Raw genomic sequence first — 5,568 nt, 5'->3', positions numbered from 1 at the left:
TTGGCATTCTCTCAACCAGCTTCATTAGGTATTCACCTGGAATGCATTTCAATTAACAGGTGTGCCTTTTAAAACTTAATTTGTGGAATTTCTTTCCTTCTTAATGCGTTTGAGCCCAATCAGTTATGTTGTGACAAGGTAGGGGTGGCATACAGAAGATAGCCCTATTTGGTAAAAGACCAAATCCATATTATGGCAAGAACAGATCAAATAAGCAAAGAGAAACAACAGCCCATCATTACTTGAAGACATGAAGGTCAGTCAATGAGTAAAATTTGAAGAACTTTGAATGTTTCTTCAAGAGCAGTCGCAAAAACCATGAAGCGCTATGATGAAACTGGCTCTCATGAGGACCACCACAGGAAAGGAAGACCCATTGTAACCTCTGCTGCAGAGGGTAAGTTCATTAGAGTTTCCATCCTCAGAAATTGCAGCTAAAATAAATTCTTCACAGAGTTTAAGTAACAGACACATCTCAATATTAACTGTTCAGAGGAGACTGCGTGAATCAGGCCTTCATGGTCGAATTGCTGCAAAGAAACCACTACTAAAGGACACCAATAAGAAGAAGAGACTTGCTTGGGCCAAGAAACACGAGCAATGGACATTATACCGGTGGAAATTTGTCATTTGGTCTGATGAGTCCAAATTTGACATTTTTGGTTCCAACCGCCGTGTCTTTGTGAGACACAGAGTAGGTGAACGGATGACCTCCACGTGTGTGGTTCCCACCGTGAAGCATGGAGGAGGATGTGTGATGGTGTGGGGGTGCTTTGCTGATGACACTGTCAGTGATTTATTTAGAATTCAAGGCACACTTAACCAGCATGGCTACCACAGCATTCTGCAGCGATATGCCCCCCCCCATCTGGTTTGCACTTAGTGGGACTATCATTTGTTTTTCAACAGGACATTGACACAACACACCTCCAGGCTGTGTAAGGCCTATTTCACCAAGAATGAGAGTGATGGAGTGCTGCGTAAGATGACCTGGCCTCCCCAATCACCCATCCTCAACCTAATTGAGATGGTTTGGGATGAGTTGGACCGCAGATTGAAGGAAAAGCAGCGTCAACACAGGATTAAGATCGAGTCTTACTACACCGGCTCTGATGCGGCAGGGCTTGCAAATCATTACAGACAACAAAGGGAAGCACAGCCGAGAGCTGCACAGTGACACGAGCCTACTGGATGAGCCAAACTACTTCTATGCTCGCTTCGAGGCAAATAACACTAAAACATGCATGAGAGCACCAGCTGTACCAGAAGACTGTGTCATCACGCTCTCTGCAGCCGATGTGAGTAAGACCTTTAGACAGGTCAACATTCACAAGGCCGCAGGGCCAGGACGTGTACTGTGAGCATGCGCTGACCAACTAGCAAGTGTCTTCACTGACATTTTCAACATCTCCCTGTCTGAGTCTGTAATACCAACATGTTTTAACCTGTTTAGGATAGGGGGCAGTATTTTCACGGCCGGATAAAAAACGTACCGATTTAATCTGGTTATTACTCCTGCCCAGAAACTAGAATATGCATATAATTAGTAGATTTGGATAGAAAACACCCTAAAGTTTCTAAAGCTGTTTGAATGGTGTCTGTGAGTATAACAGAACTCATATGGCAGGCCAAAACCTGAGAAGATTTCAAGCAGGAAGTGGCCTGTCTGAGAAGTAGTGTTTCATCTTGGCTCTTTTTATTGAAGACTCAGGATCTGTGCAATAACGTGACACTTCCTACGTCTTCCATAGGGTCTCAGAGCCCGGGAAAACGTTGAACGATATCGAGGCAGGCTCTGGCTGAAACACTTTATCGCTTTTGGCAAGTGGCCACTCAGAGTACTATGGGCTTAGGCGCGTGCCCGCTTCGACCGAATGGTTTCTTTTCCTTTGTCTGTTTATCTAAACGCAGATTCCCGGTCGGAATATTATCGGTTTTTTATGAGAAAAATGGCATAAAAATTGATTTTAAACAGCGGTTGACATGCTTCGAAGTACGGTAATGGAATATTTAGAATTCTTTTGTCACGAATTGCGCCATGCTCGTCACCCTTATTTAGCCTTTAGGATAGTGTCTAGAACGCAGGAACAAAATGCCGCTGTTTGGATATAACAATGGAAATATTTGGGACCAAACCAACATTTGTTATTGAAGTAGAAGTCCTGGGAGTGCATTCTGACGAAGACAGCAAAGGTAATAACATTTTTCTTATAGTAAATCTGACTTTGGCGAATGCTAAACTTGCTGGGTGTCTAAATAGCTAGCCCTGTGATGCCGGGCTATCTACTTAGAATATTGCAAAATGTGCTATCACCGAAAAGCTATTTTAAAATCGGACATATCGAGTGCATAGAGGAGTTCTGTATCTATAATTCTTAAAATAATTGTTATTTTTTTGTGAACGTTTATTGTGAGTAATTTAGTAAATTCACCGGCAGTGTTCGGTGGGAATGCTAGTCACATGCTAGTCACGTGCTAATGTAAAAAGCTGGTTTTTGATATAAATATGAACTTGATTGAACAAAACATGCATGTATTGTATAACATAATGTCCTAGGGTTGTCATCTGATGAAGATCATCAAAGGTTAGTGCTGCATTTAGCTGTGGTTTGGGTTTATGTGACATTATATGCTAGCTTGAAAAATGGGTGTCTGATTATTTCTGGCTGGGTACTCTGCTGACATAATCGAATGTTTTGCTTTCGTTGTAAAGCCTTTTTGAAATCGGCCAGTGTGGTTAGATTAACGAGAGTCTTGTCTTTAAAATGGTCATATGTTTGAAAAATTGAAGTTTTTGCATTTTTGAGGTATTTGAATATCGCGCCACGGGATTACACTGGCTGTTGAGTAGGTGGGACGCAAGCGTCCCACCTAGCCCATAGAGGTTAAAGAGATGGGTGGGGATAAAGCTTAAAAGGGTGTGAACGATGCTGAATGGGTGTAGATAAAAAGGAGCTCTCCAGTAGGTACCAAAACATTCAAGAGACATTTTCAACATTCAAAGCAGAATTACTTTCCCATTGTTCCTCAACTGTAATGTTTGATATACCATTTTCTAGCTCTGAGTCTCTACTTTTATTCAATGTAAAAAAAACACAATTTCAAATTTTGCTACATAAGACCAAATCGAGCCAGTCAGTCACATATGACAAAGCAACACAAAATTAGTCCACACCTTCTATGAAATGGAAGTAATTTCAGCTTCTGAGGATAAAACTGATATCAGATAAATAGCAGATACATTATACTTAAAAATGCAATAAGTAAAACCTGCTGGTTGTTAAAAATGACTCTTAAATTGTTCCAACCCTCACCCTACCATTCAGAAACATAACAGCAATGTGAAGACGTCGAAATCACCGAAACCTGTTAAGTCGAGGAGATCTCCAAGAGAAACCGAATGTAGACTACATTAAAATAACTGAAAACGGGTATGTTTAAACACACATTGACAGTTTGTGTACATTCAATTTACTTGGCATGGTTCATAATATGTATATTGTTGTGTGTTTAGAATCGCATGAGGAATGTAATCTCCCACCTCCAGCCCCTACTGCCTCCAAGTTATGTAAAGTATGGTAGCCTGCAATGCTGATTACTAATCGACCCTTTGTCCCGAAAACCTAGCCGCTGAACAACCACCTTGCCTTTTGATAGACTGGGAGGATCTTTTACCGTATTACCTTAACTGATCCTTTCAAATCTACAAGCATGTGGCTAGTGGGAATGTAGCCTCAACCCAGATGGAATCACTCCATGTTTCAACATTGTTAATGTAGTAAAACAAATGTGAAACAACTGAAATCCTTCTGGATTTCCAGCTAGGAGCGTAGGGGCTTGGGAGGTTAACTTCAGCAGGTTGTAGAGTTTTAGTTTAAAGTTTGGTAATGTGTTTAGGTTGACTTTTTAAAAGTATTCTACCATGTCAATAAAACTTAAACACATGACAATTGTGTGTAGAAAAAGGCTGGATGTTATTTTACACATGCACTTTTTTTAAGGGAAAGGTCTACCCAAGACCTCACCAAAATATGCCCCTAAGCACCAGAAAACCTGTCGCACTACTACCAAGAAACAAAAGGCTAAAACGTAGCACAAGCCACCAAGTAATGACGGTGAGGACGACCCTTCAAAACGTAAGACAACCTCATATTCTACATCATTGTGTGGAGATGGAGAAATGTCAAACTAAAACGCTGCGCAAGCCACCAAGCGATTATAGCGAGGAGAACCCTTCACAACGTAAGCCAACCCCGACTTTCTCATTCTTGATCGATGTATTTGGGAAAGGTATTGTAATTGTACTAAGAATTGCCATGATGTTGTCCAATATTTTACTGCAGAGAATCTTAAGCCTTCATGCTCCAGGGATAGGTCATGTGGGAGACGAGAGATCCCCTCACCAAAGCGCTGCAAAGGCTCAGACTCTTTCCTAAGTATGACACATTTATTTTTAATACATTTTTTTATGATATTGAAGTAAGGCTGTTATATTTGGAATTGAACAAATGTGAAATTACTTTGTTTCATAATTTCAAAAGAATCCTACAGTATAACTCCTTTGTGAAATCCATGACCTTTTAAAGGACAGTTGCCTGATTGAGGAATTACACTTCAAAGTGAACATGACGGAGGAAGATTTACTAAAGATGGAAGAGCAGCTTATGGAGAATGATTTTCAAAAATACATGGTGAGAAATGAAATGTTTCATTGGTATGAGCTGAATGACATTATATTGACATGTAGTACCGGATGGAAAAATATTGCATTTGTAATGCATTAGTGTCCTTTTGTGAAATTACAGATATCTCAGATCTCAAACTGGGGGGAAAAACATCCCGGACCAGGTGAATATAGCAAGGCACCGATTAACTATTACCAGATTTGTTTAACTTTTAAATTAAGTCATGATGTATTGCTTGTAAAGTACATATTTTATGTTCTATATAGAACCCTGACAAAAAGCCTAATGTCAACAATGAATATGCAAGGAAACAAAGGGAAGAGGTACTCCGAACTTTGCAGCGTCATAATAGGTACAGTGACATTTGAATACCTTCTCTAGCTAATATTTGTTTTCCCCCTTTATAGCAGGTGTGAGTCTAGGTGAATCAAAGGCTACAGTGGCAGAAATACTACAGGCGATGTCAACCTGCCTGAAATTTGCACCTGACTGCAAGGGAGGCAGTGGGAGTGCCAATGAGTAAGGGGGTGAAAGAGTTCTTAAGAAGTTAAAACCATCAAGCTTGTTCCGACATTGCCTTTTTTGGGGTTATTGTATATCTAATTTGTGCCAGAAATCATTTTTTTTTGCTTTTTTAATAAATAAAAAATGTACTTTACATCTATTTTGTGGCGCAATAGATTTTTATTGAAACCAACTTGACTTTGACAAAAAATATTTGCTTAATTTTTACATGGACAAAGGTTTGCACAATGCTATTCCAAGTTACTGCTTTAATTATGTTACACAGAATAACAATAGCCAACAGTAGTATAGACCCTAAATCTGGAAGATACATTTTGCACAATGAGTAGAATTGTATTATACATATCAGGGTGCAACA

At 39.8% G+C, this 5,568-nt stretch overlaps 1 long non-coding RNA gene across 1 annotated transcript; it reads left to right on the top strand.

The window, feature by feature from the left end:
- The first annotated feature begins 3,034 nt into the window (after positions 1-3,034).
- On the top strand, positions 3,035-5,330 carry LOC123724378 (uncharacterized). Its single transcript, XR_006756891.1, has 7 exons — positions 3,035-3,431; positions 3,515-4,242; positions 4,344-4,436; positions 4,587-4,691; positions 4,806-4,848; positions 4,952-5,008; positions 5,093-5,330. It is a non-coding gene; the product is annotated as an uncharacterized lncRNA (long non-coding RNA).
- The last annotated feature ends 238 nt before the right edge of the window (positions 5,331-5,568 follow it).

Source organism: Salmo salar, chromosome ssa10 (assembly GCF_905237065.1).
Source record: "Salmo salar chromosome ssa10, Ssal_v3.1, whole genome shotgun sequence".
NCBI classification, from domain to species: Eukaryota; Metazoa; Chordata; class Actinopteri; order Salmoniformes; family Salmonidae; genus Salmo; species Salmo salar.
Note: the sequence above shows the minus strand (reverse complement) of the source record. Positions and strands in the feature narration are given on the sequence as shown.